At 34.9% G+C, this 22,418-nt stretch overlaps 1 non-coding gene across 1 annotated transcript; it reads left to right on the top strand.

Moving 5' to 3' along the window:
• Nucleotides 1–19,585: 19,585 nt before the first annotated feature.
• On the top strand, nucleotides 19,586–19,701 carry LOC143254658 (U5 spliceosomal RNA). Its single transcript, XR_013030312.1, has one exon. It is a non-coding gene; the product is annotated as a U5 spliceosomal RNA (small nuclear RNA).
• The last annotated feature ends 2,717 nt before the right edge of the window (nucleotides 19,702–22,418 follow it).

Raw genomic sequence — 22,418 nt, 5'->3', positions numbered from 1 at the left:
ATAAACCACGAGAAGGTCTAACCACCAATTTCAGCTAACCTATACCATATAGAAAGGCCGAACTTACACCATAAAATTCCCTTATGGTAGTCTGTAATTATGATTTGGGGCACGTAATTCTATTATTATACACTGGAGAATGCATTGCTTATGATTTCTAGACAATGCTGGAAAGGTCATAGCTGAAAGGAGCCTGATCGATGTTCAGAGTTGTTCTGGACACACGCTTCCAAAACCATAACCAATATATTTTTCTGTCTATTTTATCATTTTTTTTTTGTTTTATTTATCAAGAGTGTTACATGCAAAGTAAAAGTTATTTTGCATATAACATTTTTATCACAAAAATGAAGACAATATGACCTACAAAATGCTCATCTTCCTTTATAAAAATTAACTTTCAGCAGAAATACTTATATCCTATACTGAGAGTTTGCAGAATGTCATAGAGATACAAAAGACCTATCGATACAGTCCTCAACGTCTTTACGGTAAGTACTTTTGTCATTATTTATCAAGATGATTTAATAAATAGTGGTTTAATTAATTAAATACAAAATATACACCAAAAGTTATTTAATGGTTGCGAAAATAAAACATTGTTAATTTGCTTATAAACAAGTGAAAACTGCTACCTGTATTGTCGTATATAGAAGCGTCATAAACCACGAGAAGGTCTAACCACCAATTTTAGCTAACCTATACCTTATAGAAAGGCCGAACTTACACCCTAAACTTCCCTTCTGTCAGACTGTAATTTTGATTTGGGGCACGTAATTCTATTATTACGCACTTGGGAATGAATGCATTGCTTCTGATTTCTAGACAATGCTGGACAGGTCATAGCTGAAACGAGCTTGATCGATGTTCACAGGTGTTCTGGACACACGCTTCCAAAACCATAACCGTAATATTTTTCTGTCTATTTTATCATTTTTTTTTGTTTTATTTCTCAAGAGTGTTTTATGCAAAGTAAAAGTTGCTTTGCATATAACATTTTTATCACAAAATGAAGACAATATGAACTACAAAATGCTCATCTTCTTTTTATCAAAATTAACTGTCAGCAGAAATACTTATAACGTATACTGAGAGTTTTCAGAATGTCATAGTGATACAAAAGACCTATCGATACAGTCCTCAACGTCTTTACGGTAAGTACTTTTGTCATTATTTATCAAGATGATTTATAAATAGTGGTTTAATTAATTAAATACAAAATATACACCAAAAGTTATTTAATGGTTGCGAAAATAAAACATTGTTAATTTGCTTATAAACAAGTGAAAACTGCTACCTGTATTGTCGTATATAGAAGCGTCATAAACCACGAGAAGGTCTAACCACCAATTTTAGCTAACCTATACCTTATAGAAAGGCCGAACTTACACCATAAACTTCCCTTCTGTCAGACTGTAATTTTGATTTGGGGCACGTAATTCTATTATTATGCACTGGGAATGCATTGCTTCTGATTTCTAGACAATGCTGGACAGGTCATAGCTGAAAGGAGCTTGATCGATGTTCACAGGTGTTCTGGACACACGCTTCCAAAACCATAACCGTAATATTTTTCTGTCTATTTTATCATTTTTTTTTGTTTTATTTCTCAAGAGTGTTTTATGCAAAGTAAAAGTTGCTTTGCATGTTACATTTTATCACAGAAATGAAGACAACATCAACTACAAAATGCTCATCTCTCTTTATTAAAATTATCTGTCAGCAGAAATACTTATAACGTATACTGAGAGTTTTCAGAATGTCATATTGATACAAAAGACCTATCGATACAGTCCTCAACGTCTTTACGGTAAGTACTTTTGTCATTATTTATCAAGATGATTTATAAATAGTGGTTTAATTAATTAAATACAAAATATTCACCAAAAGTTATTTATTGGTTGCGAAAATAAAACATTGTTAATTTTCTTATAAACAAATGAAAACTGCTACCTGTATTGTCGTATATAGAAGCGTCATAAACCACGAGAAGGTCTAACCACCAATTTTAGCTAACCTATACCATATAGAAAGGCCGAACTTACACCATAAAATTCCCTTATGGCAGACTGTAATTATGATTTGGGGCACGTAATTCTATTATTATACACTGGAGAATGCATTGCTTATGATTTCTAGACAATGCTGGAAAGGTCATAGCTGAAAGGAGCCTGATCGATTTTCACAGTTGTTCTGGACACACGCCTCCAAAACCATAACCAATATATTTTTCTGCCTATTTTATCATTTCTTTTTGTTTTATTTATCAAGAGTGTCACATGCAAATTAAAAGTTATTTTGCATATAACATTTTTATCACAAAATGAAGACAATATGACCTACAAAATGCTCATCTTCCTTTATAAAAATTAAATTTCAGCAGAAATACTTATATCCTATACTGAGAATTTGCAGAATGTCATAGAGATACAAAAGACCTATCGATACAGTCCTCAACGTCTTTACGGTAAGTACTTTTTGTCATTTTTTATCAAGATGATTTTAATAAATAGTAGTTTAATTAATTAAATACAAAATATACACCAAAAGTTATTTAATGGTTGCGAAAATAAATCATTGTTAATTTGCTTATAAACAAATGAAAACTGCTACCTGTATTGTCGTATATAGAAGCGTCATAAACCACGAGAAGGTCTAACCACCAATTTTAGCTAACCTATACCTTATAGAAAGGCCGAACTTACACCCTAAACTTCCCTTTTGTCAGACTGTAATTTTGATTTGGAGCACGTAATTCTATTATTATGCACTTGGGAATGCATTGCTTCTGATTTCTAGACAATGCTGGACAGGTCATAGCTGAAACGAGCTTGATCGATGTTCACAGGTGAACTAGACACACGCTTCCAAAACCATAACCGTAATATTTTTCTGCCTATTTTATCATTTTTGTTTGTTTTATTTATCAAGAGTGTTACATGCAAAGTAAAAGTTATTTTGCATATAACATTTTTTATCACAAAAATGAAGACAATATGACCTACAAAATGCTCATCTTCCTTTATAAAAATTAAATTTCAGCAGAAATACTTATATCCTATACTGAGAGTTTGCAGAATGTCATAGAGATACAAAAGACCTATCGATACAGTCCTCAACGTCTTTACGGTAAGTACTTTTGTCATTATTTATCAAGATGATTTTAATAAATAGTGGTTTAATTAATTAAATACAAAATATTCACCAAAAGTTATTTAATGGTTGCGAAAATAAAACATTGTTAATTTGCTTATAAACAAGTGAAAACTGCTACCTGTATTGTCGTATATAGAAGCGTCATAAACCACGAGAAGGTCTAACCACCAATTTTAGCTAACCTATACCTTATAGAAAGGCCGAACTTACACCCTAAACTTCCCTTCTGTCAGACTGTAATTTTGATTTGGGGCACGTAATTCTATTATTATGTACTGGGGAATGCATTGCTTCTGATTTCTAGACAATGCTGGACAGGGCATAGCTGACATGAGCTTGATCGATGTTCACAGGTGTTCTGGACACACGCTTCCAAAACCATAACAGTAATATTTTTCTGTCTATTTTATAATTTTGATTTGTTTTAGTTCTCAAGAGAGTTATATGCAAAGTAAAAGTTACTTAACCACCAATTACTGGGAATGCATTGCTTCTGATTTCTAGACAATGCTGGAAAGGTCATAGCTAAAAGGAGCCTGATCGATGTTCACAGGTGTTCTGGACACACGCTTCGAAAACCATAACCGTAATATTTTTCTGTCTATTTTATCATTTTTTATTTGTTTTATTTCTCATGAGTGTTTTATGCAAAGTGTAAGTTGCTTTGCATGTTACATTTTTATCACAGAAATGAAGACAACATCAACTACAAAATGCTCATCTCTCTTTTATTAAAATTATCTGTCAGCAGAAATACTTATAACGTATACTGAGAGTTTTCAGAATGTCATATTGATACAAAAGACCTATCGATACAGTCCTCAACGTCTTTACGGTAAGTACTTTTGTCATTATTTATCAAGATGATTTATAAATAGTGGTTTAATTAATTAAATACAAAATATTCACCAAAAGTTATTTATTGGTTGCGAAAATAAAACATTGTTAATTTGCTTATAAACAAATGAAAACTGCTACCTGTATTGTCGTATATAGAAGCGTCATAAACCACGAGAAGGTCTAACCACCAATTTTAGCTAACCTATACCATATAGAAAGGCCGAACTTACACCATAAAATTCCCTTATGGCAGACTGTAATTATGATTTGGGGCACGTAATTCTATTATTATACACTGGAGAATGCATTGCTTATGATTTCTAGACAATGCTGGAAAGGTCTTAGCTGAAAGGAGCCTGATCGATTTTCAGAGTTGTTCTGGACACACGCCTCCAAAACCATAACCAATATATTTTTCTGCCTATTTTATCATTTTTTTTTTGTTTTATTTCTCAAGAGTGTTACATGCAAAGTAAAAGTTATTTTGCATATAACATTTCTTATCACAAAATGGAAGACAATATGACCTACAAAATGCTCATCTTCCTTTATAAAAATTAACTGTCAGCCGAAATACTTATATCCTATACTGAGAGTTTGCAGAATGTCATAGAGATACAAAAGACCTATCGATACAGTCCTCAACGTCTTTACGGTAAGTACTTTTTGTTTCTTATTTATCAAGATGATTTATAAATAGGGGTTTAATTAATTAAATACAAAATATACACCAAAAGTTATTTAATGGTTGCGAAAATAAAACATTGTTAATTTGCTTATAAACAAGTGAAAACTGCTACCTGTATTGTCGTATATAGAAGCGTCATAAACCACGAGAAGGTCTAACCACCAATTTTAGCTAACCTATACCTTATAGAAAGGCCGAACTTACACCCTAAACTTCCCTTCTGTCAGACTGTAATTTTGATTTGGGGCACGTAATTCTATTATTATGTACTGGGGAATGCATTGCTTCTGATTTCTAGACAATGCTGGACAGGGCATAGCTGACATGAGCTTGATCGATGTTCACAGGTGTTCTGGACACACGCTTCCAAAACCATAACAGTAATATTTTTCTGTCTATTTTATAATTTTGATTTGTTTTAGTTCTCAAGAGAGTTATATGCAAAGTAAAAGTTACTTAACCACCAATTTTAGCTAACCTATACCTTATAGAAAGGCAACTTACACCCTAAACTTCCTTTCTGTCAGACTTCGTAATTCTAAAACTGGGGAAAAGCATTGCTTCTGATTTCTAGACAATGCTGGAAAGGTCATAACTAAAAGGAGCCTGATCGATGTTCACAGGTGTTCTGGACACACGCTTCGAAAACCATAACCAATATATTTTTCTGTCTATTTTATCATTTTTTATTTGTTTTATTTCTCATGAGTGTTTTATGCAAAGTGAAAGTTGCTTTGCATGTTACATTTCTTATCACAGAAATGAAGACAACATCAACTACAAAATGCTCATCTCTCTTTATTAAAATTATCTGTCAGCAGAAATACTTATAACGTATACTGAGAGTTTTCAGAATGTCATATTGATACAAAAGACCTATCGATACAGTCCTCAACGTCTTTACGGTAAGTACTTTTTGTCATTATTTATCAAGATGATTTATAAATAGTGGTTTAATTAATTAACTATAAAATATTCACCAAAAGTTATTTATTGGTTGCGAAAATAAAACATTGTTAATTTTCTTATAAACAAATGAAAACTGCTACCTGTTTTGTCTTATATAGAAGCGTCATAAACCACGAGAAGGTCTAACCACCAATTTTAGCTAACCTATACCATATAGAAAGGCCGAACTTACACCATAAAATTCCCTTATGGCAGACTGTAATTATGATTTGGGGCACGTAATTCTATTATTATACACTGGAGAATGCATTGCTTATGATTTCTAGACAATGCTGGAAAGGTCGTAGCTGAAAGGAGCCTGATCGATTTTCAGAGTTGTTCTGGACACACGCCTCCAAAACCATAACCAATATATTTTTCTGCCTATTTTATCATTTTTTTTTGTTTTATTTATCAAGAGTGTTACATGCAAATTAAAAGTTATTTTGCATATAACATTTTATCACAAAATGAAGACAATATGACCTACAAAATGCTCATCTTCCTTTATAAAAATTAAATTTCAGCAGAAATACTTATATCCTATACTGAGAGTTTGCAGAATGTCATAGAGATACAAAAGACCTATCGATACAGTCCTCAACGTCTTTACGGTAAGTACTTTTTGTTCTTATTTATCAAGATGATTTTAATAAATAGTGGTTTAATTAATTAAATACAAAATATTCACCAAAAGTTATTTAATGGTTGCGAAAATAAAACATTGTTAATTTGCTTATAAACAAGTGAAAACTGCTACCTGTATTGTCGTATATAGAAGCGTCATAAACCACGAGAAGGTCTAACCACCAATTTTAGCTAACCTATACCATATAGAAAGGCCGAACTTACACCCTAAACTTCCCTTCTGTCAGACTGTAATTTTGATTTGGGGCACGTAATTCTATTATTATGTACTGGGGAATGCATTGCTTCTGATTTCTAGACAATGCTGGACAGGTCATAGCTGAAAGGAGCTTGATCGATGTTCACAGGTGTTCTGGACACACGCTTCCAAAACCATAACCGTAATATTTTTCTGTCTATTTTATCATTTTTTTGTTGTTTTATTTCTCAAGAGTGTTACATGCAAAGTAAAAGTTACTTTGCATGTTACATTTTTATCACAAAATGAAGACAATATGACCTACAAAATGCTCATCTTCTTTTATAAAAATTAACTGTCAGCAGAAATACTTATAACGTATACTGAGAGTTTTCAGAATGTCATAGTGATACAAAGACCTATCGATACAGTCCTCAACGTCTTTACGGTAAGTACTTTTGTCATTATTTATCAAGATGATTTATAAATAGTGGTTTAATTAATTAAATACAAAATATACACCAAAAGTTATTTAATGGTTGCGAAAATAAAACATTGTTAATTTGCTTATAAACAAGTGAAAACTGCTACCTGTATTGTCGTATATAGAAGCGTCATAAACCACGAGAAGGTCTAACCACCAATTTTAGCTAACCTATACCTTATAGAAAGGCCGAACTTACACCCTAAACTTCCCTTCTGTCAGACTGTAATTTTGATTTGGGGCACGTAATTCTATTATTATGTACTGGGGAATGCATTGCTTCTGATTTCTAGACAATGCTGGAAAGGTCATAGCTGAAAGGAGCCTGATCGATGTTCACAGGTGTTCTGGACACACGCTTTCAAAACCATAACCGTAATATTTTTCTGTCTATTTTATCATTTTTGATTTGTTTTATTTCTCAAGAGTGTTACATGCAAAGTAAAAGTTATTTTGCATATAACATTTTTATCACAAAAATGAAGACAATATGACCTACAAAATGCTCATCTTCCTTTATAAAAATTAACTGTCAGCCGAAATACTTATATCCTATACTGAGAGTTTGCAGAATGTCATAGAGATACAAAAGACCTATCGATACAGTCCTCAACGTTTTTACGGTAAGTTACTTTTGTTCTTATTTATCAAGATGATTTATAAATAGTGGTTTAATTAATTAAATACAAAATATTCACCAAAAGTTATTTAATGGTTGCGAAAATAAAACATTGTTAATTTGCTTATAAACAAGTGAAAACTGCTACCTGTATTGTCGTATATAGAAGCGTCATAAACCACGAGAAGGTCTAACCACCAATTTTAGCTAACCTATACCTTATAGAAAGGCCGAACTTACACCCTAAACCTCCCTTCAGGCAGAGTGTAATATTGACTTGGGGCACTTAATTCTAATATTACGCATTGGGGAATGAATGCATTGCTTTTGATTTCTAGACAATGCTGCACAGGTCATAGCTGACATGAGCTTGATCGATGTTCACAGGTGTTCTGGACACACGCTTCCAAAACCATAACAGTAATATTTTTCTGTCTATTTTATAATTTTTGATTTGTTTTAGTTCTCAAGAGAGTTACATGCAAAGTAAAAGTTACTTTGCATATAACATTTTTATCACAAAAATGAAAACTATATGATCTACAAAATGCTCATCTTCTTTTATCAAAATTAACTCTTAGCAGAAATACTTATAACGTACACTAAGAGTTTTCAGAATGTCATAGTGATACAAAAGACCAATCGATACAGTCCTCAACGTCTTTACGGTAAGTATTTTTTGTCATTATTTATCAAGATGATTTTAATAAATAGTAGTTTAATTAATTAAATACAAAATATACACCAAAAGTTATTTAATGGTTGCGAAAATAAAACATTGTTAATTTGCTTATAAACAAGTGAAAACTGCTACCTGTATTGTCGTATATAGAAGCGTCATAAACCACGAGAAGGTCTAACCACCAATTTTAGCTAACCTATACCTTATAGAAAGGCCGAACTTACACCCTAAACTTCCCTTCTGTCAGACTGTAATTTTGATTTGGGGCACGTAATTCTATTATTATGCACTTGGGAATGCATTGCTTCTGATTTCTAGACAATGCTGAACAGGTCATAGCTGAAACGAGCTTGATCGATGTTCACAGGTGAACTAGACACACGCTTCCAAAACCATAACCGTAATATTTTTCTGTCTATTTTATCATTTTTTATTTGTTTTATTTCTCATGAGTGTTTCATGCAAAGTGAAAGTTGCTTTGCATGTTATATTTCTTATCACAGAAATGAAGACAACATCAACTACAAAATGCTCATCTCTCTTTATTAAAATTATCTGTCAGCAGAAATACTTATAACGTATACTGAGAGTTTTCAGAATGTCATATTGATACAAAAGACCTATCGATACAGTCCTCAACGTCTTTACGGTAAGTACTTTTGTCATTATTTATCAAGATGATTTATAAATAGTGGTTCAATTAATTAAATACAAAATATTCACCAAAAGTTATTTATTGGTTGCGAAAATAAAACATTGTTAATTTTCTTATAAACAAATGAAAACTGCTATCTGTTGTGTCGTATATGGAAGCGTCATAAACCACGACAAGGTCTAACCACCAATTTTAGCTAACCTATACCATATAGAAAGGCCGAACTTACACCCTAAACTTCCCTTATGGCAGACTGTAATTATGATTTGGGGCACGTAATTCTATTATTATACACTGGAGAATGCATTGCTTATGATTTCTAGACAATGCTGGAAAGGTCGTAGCTGAAAGGAGCCTGATCGATTTTCAGAGTTGTTCTGGACACACGCCTCCAAAACCATAACCAATATATTTTTCTGCCTATTTTATCATTTTTTGTTTGTTTTATTTATCAAGAGTGTTATATGCAAAGTAAAAGTTATTTTGCATGTAACATTTTTTATCACAAAAATGAAGACAATATGACCTACAAAATGCTCATCTTCCTTTATAAAAATTAAATTTCAGCAGATATACTTATATCCTATACTGAGAATTTGCAGAATGTCAAAGAGATACAAAAGACCTATCGATACAGTCCTCAACGTTTTTACGGTAAGTTCTTTTTGTTCTTATTTATCAAGATGATTTTAATAAATAGTGGTTCAATTAATTAAATACAAAATATTCACCAAAAGTTATTTTATGGTTGCGAAAATAAAACATTGTTAATTTGCTTATAAACAAGTGAAAACTGCTACCTGTATTGTCGTATATAGAAGCGTCATAAACCACGAGAAGGTCTAACCACCAATTTTAGCTAACCTATACCTTATAGAAAGGCCGAACTTACACCCTAATCTTCCCTTCTGTCAGACTGTAATTTTGATTTGGGGCTAATAATTCTATTATTATGTACTGGGGAATGCATTGCTTCTGATTTCTAGACAATGCTGGAAAGGTCATAGCTGAAAGGAGCCTTGATCGATGTTCACAGGTGTTCTGGACACACGCTTCGAAAACCATAAACAATATATTTTTTCTGTCTATTTTATCATTTTTTATTTGTTTTATTTCTCATGAGTGTTTTATGCAAAGTGTAAGTTGCTTTGCATGTTACATTTTTATCACAGAAATGAAGACAACATCAACTACAAAATGCTCATCTCTCTTTATTAAAATTATCTGTCAGCAGAAATACTTATAAAGTATACTGAGAGTTTTCAGAATGTCATATTGATACAAAAGACCTATCGATACAGTCCTCAACGTCTTTACGGTAAGTACTTTTGTTCTTATTTATCAAGATCATTTATAAATAGTGGTTTAATTAATTAAATACAAAATATTCACCAAAAGTTTTTTAATGGTTGCGAAATTAAAACATTGTTAATTTGCTTATAAACAAGTGAAAACTGCTACCTGTATTGTCGTATATAGAAGCGTCATAAACCACGAGAAGGTCTAACCACCAATTTTAGCTAACCTATACCTTATAGAAAGGCCGAACTTACACCCTAAACCTTTCTTCAGGCAGAGTGTAATATTGACTTGGGGCACTTAATTCTACTATTACGCATTGGGAAGTGAATGCATTGATTTTGATTTCTAGACAATGCTGGACAGGTCATAGCTGACATGAGCTTGATCGATGTTCACAGGTGTTCTGGACACACGCTTCCAAAACCATAACAGTAATATTTTTCTGTCTATTTTATAATTTTTGATTTGTTTTAGTTCTCAAGAGAGTTTCATGCAAAGTAAAAGTTACTTTGCATATAACATTTTTATCACAAAAATGAAAAGTATATGATCTATAAAATGCTCATCTTTTTTTATCAAAATTAACTCTTAGCAGAAATACAACTCTTAGCAGTTAGAGTTCTACACTCTAACAAAGAATTACCTTCAAGGAGGAGTTCTACACTCCAACTGAGAATAAACTGGGAGTAGGAGTTCTACACTTTGCGTGTGAAGTAACTGAAAAGAAGAATTCTACACTCTAATTAACAAGTAACTAGGTGAGAGGTACCTGGAGGAAAGAGTTCTATCTCTGAGTGTGAAGAAACTGGAAAGACGTGTTCTACACTGTAACTAGCAAGTAACTCGAAGGAAGAATTCTATACTCTGCGTGTGAAGTAACTGAAAGGAAGAGTTCTACATTCTTCCTATGAAGTAACCAGAATGTAGAGTTCTACACTGAAATTAAGAAGTTCTACACTCTGCGTGTGAAGGAACTGGAAGGAGGAATTCTACACTCTGCGTGTGAAGCAATTGGAAGGAAGAGTTCTACACTCTTTCTATGAAGTAACTGGAAAGAAAAGTACTACACTCGACGCATGAAGCAACTGGAAGCAAGAGTTCTACATTCCAACTAAGAAGTAAATGGAAGGATGAATTCTACATTATAAGAGTAACTGTAAGGAGAAGTTCTACACTCTGCGTGTCAAGCAATTGGAAGACTTCTACTATGAAGTAACTGGAAGGAAGAGTTTTACACTCTAACTAAGAAATAACTGGAATAAAGAGTTTTACTTTTTTCGTATGAAGTAACTGGATAGAAGAGTTCTAGACTCTGTGTGTGAAGTAACTGGCTTGAAGAGTTCTACAATCTAACTAAGAAGTAACTGTAAAGAGAAGTTCTACACTCTGCGTGTGAAGTAACTGAAAAGAAGAATTCTACACTCTAATTAACAAGTAACTAGGTGAGAGGTACCTGGAGGAAAGAGTTCTATCTCTGAGTGTAAAGAAACTGGAAAGACGTGTTCTACACTGTAAGTAGCAAGTAACTCGAAGGAAGAATTCTAAACTCTGTGTGTGAAGTAACTGAAAGGAAGAGTTCTACATTCTTCCTATGAAGTAACCAGAATGTAGAGTTCTACACTGAAATTAAGAAGTTCTACACTCTGCGTGTGAAGTAACTGAAAAGAAGAGTTCAACACACACCGTATGAAGTGACTGAAAGGAAGAGTTCTACACTTCGCATGAAGCAAATGGAAGTTAGAATTATTCTCTCTGTCTAAGAAGTAATATAAAGGAAGGGTTCTGAACTCTCTATATTAAGCAACTGGAATGAATAATTCTACACTTTTCGCATGAAGCAACTGGAAGAAAGAGTTATACACTCAAATAAAGAAATGCCTAGAAAAAAAGATTTATATATCTGACTGTGAAGAAATTGAAAGAAAGAGTTCTTCACTCTAACTGAGAAGTAAATGGAAGGATGAATTATACACTCTAACTAAGAAGTAACTGGAAAAAGGAATTCTACACTCTTCGCCTGAAGCAACTGGAAGGAAGAGTTATCCACTTTACCTAAGATGTAAATGGAAGGAGGAGTTTAAATTCTGCATGTGAAGTATTTGGAGGGAAGAGTTCAACTCTTTTCAAATGAAATAACTGGATAGAAGAGTTCTACACTCTGCGTGTGATGTAACTGGAAGAAATAGTTAATCTCTGTCTATGAAGAAACTGGAAGTGTTCAACATTCTAACTAAGAAGTTTCAAGAAGGAAGAGTTCAACACTCTCCGTATGAAGATAATGGAAGGTAGTGTTCTACTTTCTCACAAAGAAGTAACTATAAGGAACAGTTCCACACTCTAATTAAGACGTAACTGGAAAGAAGACTTATACACTCTTCGTATGATGTAACTACGAGGAAGCGCTCTACACTCTAACTAAGAAGTACCTGGAAGGAGAAGTTCTACACACCACGGTTGAAGTAACTGAGGACGATTTCTACACTCTTCCTATGACATAACTGGAAGGTATAGTTATACACTCTAATTTTGAAATAACTCAAAGGAAGAGTTCTTCACACTAATTAACAAGTAACTGGAAGGAAAAATTCTACACTCTTCGCATGAAGCAACTCGAAGAAAAATTCTACTCTAAGTAAGAAGTAACTTGAAGGTAGATTTTACACAATAACTTACAAGTAACTGGAAGAAAGAGTTCTACACTCTAACTAACGAGTAACTTGAAGGTAGAGTTCTACACTCTTCCCTTCAAGCAACTGGAAGGAAGAGTTCGACACTTAAAGAAAGAGTGCCTGGAAAAATTATATATCTGAGTGTAAAGAAACTGAAAGGAAGAATTCTACAATCTAAGAAGTGACTAGAAGGAGAAGTTCTACACTCTAATTAAGAAGTAACTGGAAGTCGGTTTTCTACACACTAAGTAAGAAGTAAATGGAGGAAGGAAATTTACAGTCTGAGAAAAATAATTGGAAGAAAGAGTAGTATCTCTGCATGTGAAGAAAGTGAAAGGAAGAGTTCTACACTCTCCGTATGAAGGAAATGGAAGGTTGAGTTCTACATTCTAACTAAGAAGTAACTGGAATGAACAGATTCACACTCTAATTAAGAAGTAACTGGAAAAAAGAGTTATACACTCTTCTCATGAAGCAACTAGAAGGATGAGTTCTACAGTCTAACTAATAAGTAACTGGAGAAAAGAGTTTTATATCTGCGAGTGAACAAATTGGAAGTAAGAGTTCTTCACTCTTCCAATGAAGCATGAATGGAAGGAAGAGTTCTACACTCCAACTGAAAAGTAAATGGAAGGAGGAGTCCTACACTCTGTGTATGAAGTGACTGAAAGGAAGTGTTCAACACACTTCGTATTAAGTTACTAGAAGGAAGATTCTACACTCGACGCATCAAGCAACTTAAACGAAGAGTTCTTCACTCTCTGCATGAAGCAACTCGGAGAAAATGTTCCACAGTCTGAGCAAGAAGTAACTGGAAGGAAGATTTTTACACTATAACTTACAAGTAACTTAGAGAAAGAGTTCTACACTCTAACTAACGAGTAACTTGAAGATAGAGTTCTACACTCTTCCCTTGAAGCAACAGGAAGGAAGAGCTCTACACTCAAAGAAAGAGTACCAGGAAAAAATTATATATCTGAGTGTAAAGAAACTTAAATGAAGAATTCTACAATCTAAGAAGTAACTAGAAGGAGAAGTTCTACACTCTAATTAAGAAGTAACTGGAAGTCGGTTTTCTACACTTTAAGTAAGAAGCAAATGAGGAAGGAGATTTACACTCTACGTGTGTGTGTGTGTGTGTGTGTTTTCTTACAGCAAAGCCACAAAGGGCTATCTGCTCAGCACACCGAGGGGAATCGAACCCCTGATTTTAGCGTTGTAAATCCGGAGACATACCGCTGTACTAGCGGGGGGCTACACTCTAAGCAAAAATAATTTGAAGAAAGAGTAGTATCTCTGCATGTGAAGAAAGTGAAGGAAGAGTTCTACACTCTCCGTATGAAGTAACTGGAAGGAAGAGTTCTACACTCTAACTAAGAAGTAACTGGAAGAAATAGTTTTATCTCTCCCTCTGAAAAAACTGGAACGAAAAGTTCTAAACTCTCCGTGTGAAGGAAATGGAAGGTGGAGTTCTACATTCTAACTAAGAAGTAGCTGGAAAGAAGAGATCTACTCCTTTGTATAAAGTAACTAGAAAGAAGAGCTCTACACTCTTCGTGTGAAGTAACTGGAGGGAGGAGTTCTACACTATAAGTAAGAAGTAACTGGAAGTAATAGTTCTATCTCTGTCTGTGAAGAAACTGTCTGGAACAGTTCTACACTCTTAACTAAGAAGTTACAAGAAGGAAGAGTTCTAAACTCTCCGTATGAAGAAAATGGAAGGTAGAGTTCTGCATTCTCACTAAGAAGTAACTGGAATGTACAGTTCCACACTCTAATTAAGAAGTAACTGGAAAGAAGAGTTTTACATTATTAGTAAGAATGAACTGGAAGGAATAGTCCTCCACTCTGAATGAGAAGTAACTGGAAGGAAGAGTTTTATACTCTGTGTGAGAATTAACTAGAAGGAAGAGTTCTACACTGTAAGTAAGAAGTAACTGGAAGAAAGTGTCCTAAACTGTTTGTGGAAAGTTAGTAGAAGGAAGAGCCCTGTTTTCTGAGTGAAAAGTGACTGAAAGGAAGAGTTCTACTTTCCTAGCGAGATTAAACGGATCGAAGAGTTATACACTCTAAGTGAGAAATAAGGGGAAGAAAGAGACCTACACTCTAAATAAGAAGTAACTTGTGGGAAGTGTTTTACACTCTGAGTGTAGTCAGCGTTATAAAATCAACTTGAAGTGTATTAATAATTGTTACAGTTTTGTAGTCAGTTCATAAGGCTGAACGTAGGTAGGAAAAAGATTTTTAAAACAACTTTAACCCTATCGAGGTAGGTATATAACATTTTTTTTATGAGGGCACATGATAACATATATGTCAGAACTATCTTTTAAAATGTTAGACTTGTAATTTACATAAAAATAAATTGTATTGTCATTTGTTATACATAAATTAATAAAAAAATATTCAGTTGGTTGTTTGGTTTGGTGTTTTATGGCGCTAAGGAACTAGGCTATCTGCGCCAAACATCCGGTAAAAAGTTAAAATTAAAGCAAAAGTATTAAAACTGGTGAAAAGGAATTAAAGTAAAACAAAACAAAGTTTAATTTTTTGAATTAAAAACATAAATAGCATTAAATCAAACTTCATATTCAATTTACAGCAGTAAGAGACAAAACTACAGTAATACAAGTTGTAAATGACTTTCTGTAGCATAATTATAATTATTATAATTCGCCAGGATAACTAATGGGTAGTTTAAACATCACCGCTTGACGTCTGAGGTTGACCTTCCAGTTCTGGTTTCGACTTATTTGACGTTACGACCATTTTCTAATTTCAAATCGAAGTAGGTGTACTTTAAATCTTCAAAGGGAATCACATTAGAAAAGATCTAGTTTATAAATTGAAAACTTCGATAGCATAAAAAAAGACTAATGTCTTTTAAAAAAGTAAAAATATTTCTAAGGTGAACAGTATCACCATCGCCTATAACAGTCTGACGTTACGGATAAACCTTGGGACAGAACGTGTTTAAAATGGTGCCCTCGTTGAGAGTCGTAACGACGACAAGACAGTATAATGTGGCTTGTTGTGACCTGAGTGTTACACAGACAACACATTTGTACATCAATACCAGATAAAAGAAAACGATGTGTTAAAAATCTGTGACCAATGCGTAGTCAAGCTAGGACTACTTACTCTTTCTGATTCTTACGGAAGCAAGACGGCCATAGTTCATTGGAGGGTTTTATTTGGAAAAGCTTCTTTTCACGTTGCTCACTCCAAGTGGACTGCCAATTGGCACGCAGCCGAGCCTTGAATACAGGATTATAGTCCATGTATGTAATAGGCACAGCAGTGATAGTGCCAAAGCAGACAGATTTAGCTGCGGTGTCGGCGAGTCCTTTCCCGCGAATACAACGTGGCCTGGTATCCAGAAAACTGGAGAGAAAAAGATGTTAAAGAGAAATGGGCCAGTCGGTTTTGAATATCGGCGAGAAGATGGTCAGAACTAACGTGAAGCGATTCCAGGACCAGTAGAGAACTAAGCGAGTCAGTATAAATAGTGTAGTTTGAGTACTGCTTAGCTTCTATGTGATCCAGGGTAAGAGAAATGGCGTACAGTTCGGCAATGAACACAAAAGCTGTAGAGGGGATTCTGTGCACAATCACTGAACCACAACAAACCATAGCAGAACCCACAGAGTCTACTGATTTACAGCCATCTGTATGAATAGGAACGGAAGGATGGTTTAAAAGATGTTCAGCAAATAACAGACAGTATTTCCAATCAGGAGTGTCTGCTTTTCTTAGATGACTTTCAGATAAGTCACATTTGGGAACTGTAAAAAGCCTTGGTGGGATGGCCTACCCAGTGGATACAAGAATGTTATCGAAGGACAGACCCAATTCATCTAACTGCAACTGGATACGAGGGCCCAAAGGAGCAATGGCAGATCGTCTATTCTGAAAAAGTATGGCCCACTGAGGAAGAAAAACACAACCCCAGGTAGGATGCTCTGGTAAGGAACGAAGTTTCGAATCGTATAGTAAAGACAGTTGCAAATGGAGGAGGGATAAAGAAGGTTCACGAGACTCTGTGTATAAGCTCTGAACTGCAGGGACGCAGTCCTTGATGATGAATGCGTTCCAGCATTTTTATGGCCAAGCGGGATGCTACCATCGACCCTTTCCGACCCGAATTTTTCGCCGGAGCGAAGTTGTGATCCAGCCCTCTACACTCGCAGACCAATCCTACTTGTGCCAGCCATGGAATACTGAACTTAAGGTCAGTTGTTCCCCCTCAAAAAGCCCTGTTAGCATTTTTACCGTGTTTTAAAGGTCGACCCAACCATCCAACCTGAAGAATTAAAACATGCCATCAAGTGCCAAATCCAGTACAATATTTACACTGCACATCGCATCTTTTGTTTTGTTTTTTAAACGCACCAATCTGCTTACTTACTTCCTGAAGATAGTGACAACATCGAGGCACAGTGCCGAGCGCCATCATCGTTGACCCACCAATCCGGGTTATTCAAAACTTCCAGACTCTCACAACAAGTGCAATCAATGGACGACCTCCCACAGCCAACCAACCATCAAACACCCAGTAAAATCACTGATTCATACAACAGAATATCTCCGGGCACTCAAACCTCACTCCAGGACATCACTATAGCCGTCGCCTCAACCTCCACCTCTACAGAACTAATATCTCAAGCAACCCAAACCAACACGTTTCAGTGGAGGAAGGCCACCCAGATGAGCAACCATCAGTTCGATGAATCTCCACCACTCCTAGTCCAGTGGAACAGAGAGGCGGACTCACCACCTCCCACTAACCCAGGAGTTTCCAACTTAAGAATGCCCGAGGGCCACAACTATATTCACGAGTCTAGTTGCGGGCTGCATTATATTTTTGTCACATTAGGGCTTGTTAGTGTATTACGTAATGCAAAATAAAGAGTAAATAGATCCATGGTAGGGTTAATGTATGTCCTTTCAACATGGTAAAATGAGCAAAGATTAGGGAAGGAGTTCACCTGAATGTGACTTTACGTTACACGATACTTGAACGGGCATATTTTTGAAAAAAAAAAAATTTTTTATTGTAAAATGAAAGGAAATGTAATTTAAACATGTTCAGTTACGTAATAAACGAATTTAATGACAAAATACTGCATATAAAAAACTAGAATAACAAACATATCTATGATATTTAGCGTAGTTAGGACACAAACGTTTCGATGTGAACTTGGAGGTCGTTAGCAGCACTGACGAAAGAGAGAGAAATAAGTACTTTTTTAACCAATCCAACAAGTGAGTTTTCTAACTGTTCTCCCATATCAGTGACTTTTCTTTGTATGGTTTGGTTGGGAAGCGGCACCGATTCAAATTTCTCACCGATTGTGACATCCCCCAAACACCTTTGCCATTTCAACAACACATTTCTTTACTAAACTGCCATCAACAAAAGGTTTATTCGCTCTTGCAAGTTCAAGAGAAACGATGTACGAAGCATTCAAAGCAGATGTTGGCTTTCTGACAACTTACTAAACATACTCGTTTGTTGTTTTAATTTCTTGCTGAAATCCACAATCTCAACTTTTCGAGTTTCTCCTTCATATTTTTATACTTTTCTTCATACATTGTTGAATAATGTCTGTTCACATTAAATTCTTTGGTCACTGATATAATTTACATACAAACCAAATGCTGCAATTTGCCGTTATTTGTAATTAAATAATCAAGTTCCCAACTTTCCTGGTACACTGTTTTCACTCTCAATCTTACGTTTCTTAAAAACTTTGCTTATGTTTATATTTACCACGCTGATAATTACAGTGATAATTTATAACACGTCAACTTCCACAACAGCAAACGGACAAACTGCCACCATCCGCGCGAATTCACTTTTTTCTAGCAGAGGGAAGGGAGTATATAACTGAGCAAGTCTACTTTATCTAGCAGGGGAAATAATGGTATAATACATCGATGTGTAGGTGATATAATTTAGAAGTTATTGCTGTCAAATTATAGATACATAAATAATAAACGTATAGGCGCACACAAAATAAGTTTTAAAATTTCATTTGTGAATGTCAGGATTTTTCATTTCGTTACTACGAAAAAAATATTGTAAAAGTAGGTTATTTTTCAATAGACCTTTGCGGGCCACAAAAAACCATGCCGCGTGCTGCCTGTTGGAAATCCCTGCACTAACTCATGGCATTGGGCATTTGAATCATCACCACCAACTTTTGCCTTGTTCAAGACCTTCTTGTCATGTTATTCACTACCAACAAGCCCACGGCTCTTTTTCACGCGGACCAAACCACTATGATGTAAAAGGGCACATTCTCCACTCATCAGGTACGACTAGAACTGTATGGAAGCTCTTCCTCCTTCTTCATGCTAACTCAACAGGCACCAGCTGGTGAAAGTGGCTTTCTCGGAATTCTCCAGTTTCCTCCACATCAAAATTGTGCCATTGGATTTATATATCTCAGCAGCTCTAATGGACCATAAGTCCAATATCGGCCGTTGATCTTGTGATTGGGTGTACGTTATTCACAATCGCGATCGGGTGCCGGTCATCGGCTCTTTTTTGCCTTTTTTTTTTTCAAGTTGCATCATCAAAACTCCAATTCAAGAGTGGGGTGAAGAGAAAGTTATGTTCTGAGGTTCTCCAGTTATCTCTGTTTCCAAGCAAAGAGGACGGCGATATTCAAACCGAAATACCTGTGAGTGTTAAGGTTATGGTAAGTTTAATGCTCAAGTTTTCTTTCAATTCGTATTAATCTTTCGCCTTTTACTAAAGATTACCGTGGAGGGGAACATTACAATGAACCTACAGGTGATTTTTCAAGTCTCACATTAGTGAGACAACAATCTAACAAGAAAATTTTGGTAAGAATGTGTATGCGTTTTCTTATAGCAAAGCCACATCGGACTATCTGCTGAGCCCACCAAGAGGAATCGAACCCCTGATTATAGCGTTGTAAATCCGTAGACATACCACTGTACCAGCGGGGGGCAACTTTAGTAAGAAGAAACGAGCGTTGGGTGTGTTCTGATCTTGTAATGCGATAGCTGCCACGACTTTATATTGAAGAAACAAGCAGAAAAATGGAAAGTAGATTAAAAGAACATACACAAAATACTTTCACACGTTTTAAACACTGCAAGCAAATAAATACAATATAACCATAGAAAACTCTTAGATACCGTAGTAGGGAAACAAATTTTAACAAATGCAAAATCAAAGAAGTCCTACTTATACAGCGACTAAAACCAAAATTAAACCAATGTAAGGCCCAGCATGGTCAGATGGTTAAGGCACTCGACTCCTAATCTATAGTTTGGAACCACCGTCACACCAAACATGCTTGCCCTTTCAGCCGTGGGGGCTTATAATATGACAGTAAATCTCACTATTCGTTGGTAAAAAAGAGTAGCACAAGAGTTGGCGGTGGCTGGTGATGACTTGCTGCCTTTCCTCTAGTCTTGCATTGATAAATTAGGGACGAGTAGCACAGACAGCGCTCGAGTAGCTTTGTGCGAAATTCAACAACAAATCAATTGGAATAAATACATCAAATATAACCAAATAACTTAGAACTATTTTTTATTTTAAAGTAGAAATTAATATTTTATAATATTTAATTTATAAATTACATTAAATATATGACACTAATATTTAAACACTAAAAGAAATACCACATGAGGAACACTAAATAGCATATGAGTAACACGGCCAGGTAAAGCACTGTTTTGCTTTTGGTATGCAGTGTAATATTCTCACGTTATTTTACTTAATAGTACTATATATATGTATTGTAATGTTACGTTCTGATATGTAATGACACAATGTTATGATGTTACATTCTTACTACGTTTATGCTTCGTATTATTCGGACGTTATCAAACACTATCATGTCACTCAGAGCCACTGGAAGTTTTGTGATAAACGTGTGAGCTAGCGGTTATGCCCTATGGGCATGCAGGGTCAAATGATCCCCTCGTTTCGGAGAAAACCATACGCTCTCGGATGAAGATTGAGAAAACAGGAAAAGGAAAACGTAGGGAAGAAAAGGATTAAGTGTTACATTGTAACGCCCCCACTGCTGAAAGAGCGAGCATGTTTTGTGTGACGGGGATTCGAGCCCACGAATTACGAGTCGAGTGCCTTAACAACTTGGCCATGCCGGGCCGATTTAGATTAGAACCATTAAAGCTTTGCACACGTTTCACAGATATCTATCTTCCTTTCACAGTTATACTCCATCTATGTTTCACTGCTGAGGAGGCTGATTTATCTATGGTAGAAATATTTTCAATACCAGATGTTAAGTTTCCGAATCGTTATACCATTTTATATTCGCAACATGTGCCCTGTCCCGCAGTCTGGGGGTGAGAGATCCCCTTTTGTCTTTTGAACTTAAGGTTAAGACAGTATGATTTTTATTTTACTTTATCTCTGCGTGAATGTCAGCTTCTAATAGCATGAGTTTCAAATGTAATTGGCTTGCTAAGTGTGGTCTGTCACGGCCGAACCACTCTACACCTGGTGGAGATTCCATCGTTTTATCACCCACATGCACCATACCTTTCTCAGATGAGTAAAGAGTATACACCTGATTTGGACGTGGTATGTTCTTCTACATCAGTTTTTCCTAGTTTTACTCTCTAGTCTTTAAGTGTGTCCTTTAGATGCTTCTTTTCGTCTTTTGCACTGGTTCTCCACCTATTAATTGTACAATAGGTATTTACCTACTTTCGTACTTCCTACATTTCCTCCTTATTTAAACAAATGCTTTCAATTTTTGGCAAAACTCGAAGTTCTATTTAGTAGAATTCGATAAAGGAAGTCACATCTATAACGAGGCTATGTGGATTTCTCAGTGGTGAGGATTGTCGTATGATAATGTACGTGAGAGACATGTATAGAGGGCAGCACTAAATGAGAACAGCTATTTTCGTGAATACTGATATCGGAAATACATTTTGAATACAGAAAATTACATCTTTCATAACATTATTAGAGGATAAATGATGCAGAAGTAAAATGCATGCGCTGCGTAACGAGTCAATAGAATGTTATTCCTGATCTATTGAAAATATGATTTAAATCATAAAATATAGAAGTGTTCAATATTTTAAAAATGTAGAGTTACAATTGAGCAGTCTGATTCACCTCACCTAAATACAGCTATTTAATTTTACATCAACAAAAGTTGGTACTCAAAAAATAAAAATTTTAACCCCATAAAAGTGTTGAAAGTTGAAACTAAGTAATTGTACATTTTCATTTAAATGGGAGGTTAGACAACTTATGAAGAAATAAGTAACAGTATGGAACGACATCATTGCCATGACAGCGTTTAAAATACAATTGATCACACTCAAGGCTATAAGGTTTATGGATCAAACTCATCCCTAATGTTATTAATATTGTTATGCTTTAAAGCAAACCTTTACTACAGTGGATTGTGCATGTAGGCTTAGATGAAGTGAAGTATTTAAAATTCAAAACACCACATTATGAGAGAACATCTTGAATGTAATTGCAGAACACTACTTCAAAACTTATTAATGTAATTT

This window comes from Tachypleus tridentatus, chromosome 6, assembly GCF_004210375.1.
Source record: "Tachypleus tridentatus isolate NWPU-2018 chromosome 6, ASM421037v1, whole genome shotgun sequence".
NCBI lineage: Eukaryota > Metazoa > Arthropoda > Merostomata > Xiphosura > Limulidae > Tachypleus > Tachypleus tridentatus.
This window is presented reverse-complemented; position numbering and strand designations above follow the sequence as displayed.